Consider the following 1,448-nt stretch of genomic DNA (forward strand, 5'->3'; position numbering starts at 1 on the left):
TTTACACATTTTTAAAATATATTTTCAAGTGAAAACGGATATCGCTGCTGCACGATGTCAGGTTGTTCAGAAGGGGGGGGGGACCCCGTTCAGGCTACGCGTTTAATCGTTATATTAAATAATTTTTTTTATTCTATGTACACCAGTATTAAGGAAATTCTAATCATAACTCTAAATATTTATAGATATCAGAAATGAATCGGGCGCTGCTCAATTAATGTAAAAACAAAAAACATATTTACATTTTGTACATTTCAGTAAAAATTCTAGCCTATAAAATAACAATAAGTAGTATCCTAATATTATAAATTAGTAATCAAAATTATAAAGAAAGTAGAGAATTTAAAGAGGATGATTTTGTAATATAAACATGACAAAGAATTAGAATTATTTAATACGGGAATTAATGTAGATGAATCTATGCACAAGCTAAAAATGTAATTTTAATAGTTGCTAAATTTTTAATAATACTTGTTTTGCAATAGCTAGTAATAGTGCACATTTGTTATACCATAGTGTAATGCCAATAATAATGTTAGATTTATTTATAATATTAGAATACTATGTTTTTTTTCTGAATGAAGGCTAAGAGTTTGATTCAATCCATACTTATTTGTGGTAACAAACATATATTATAAAAAATCATAAAATTTCCAATTATTGTTGAATATTACTTAAGATTTTTACGAATTGGTTTGAAATTTGCACTTTGATTTGAATTTATACTACCGGATATTAATATGACAAGATGTAAAATTTAATTTGGTATAACAAACTTAAGTATATTGCTTTATATGAAATATTATATTGAAAATCAATGTAGGGTCAATTTAGTCAATATTTTAGCCAATTTTTTTTTAAAACAGAGAATTTCGCCCTACCAATTATTAACAACATATATAATGAAAGTGCATTCATTTTCACATAAATATATTTCATTTATTCGCTCATCATCATTTAGTGTGTCAGTAGTCATTATTGTACATCTAATTTAGTATGTTAGTCACATAACGTTTCGATTGATTAGCATAGCTTCGTCAGTATTGCGTCGGCACACATGAATAAAAGAATACTTTGAAATCTTAAGAATGTTACTTTGTTATTTATGTGTTTCACATTATAAAGGAAAATAAATGAAAACTAGATTTGTTGAATTCATACATAAGTAAAAGATTAATTGACATATTTAAACTGATGAATTTTGAAAATCTGATCACTAAGAGTGATACAGATAGTACTTATATTAGTAATATTAAGATAAATATTTTTCTCAGAACCATGCAGTTAATTACTGTTTATTTCATTATACTTTAATATATTTCCAATTGTGAATAAGCCGATTTTAGGCACTACGGTGTGAAAAGCCAATAGAAATCCGTCACACTATTCTTTCCTGAATCGAGTTGAAGTTTAACTCATCTTAGGGACCAGCCCTAGGGCATTACCAA

The sequence above is a fragment of the Ctenocephalides felis genome, unplaced genomic scaffold (assembly GCF_003426905.1).
Source record: "Ctenocephalides felis isolate EL2017-DRISC unplaced genomic scaffold, ASM342690v1 CF-g0.4_SCAFFOLD_01886, whole genome shotgun sequence".
NCBI classification, from domain to species: Eukaryota; Metazoa; Arthropoda; class Insecta; order Siphonaptera; family Pulicidae; genus Ctenocephalides; species Ctenocephalides felis.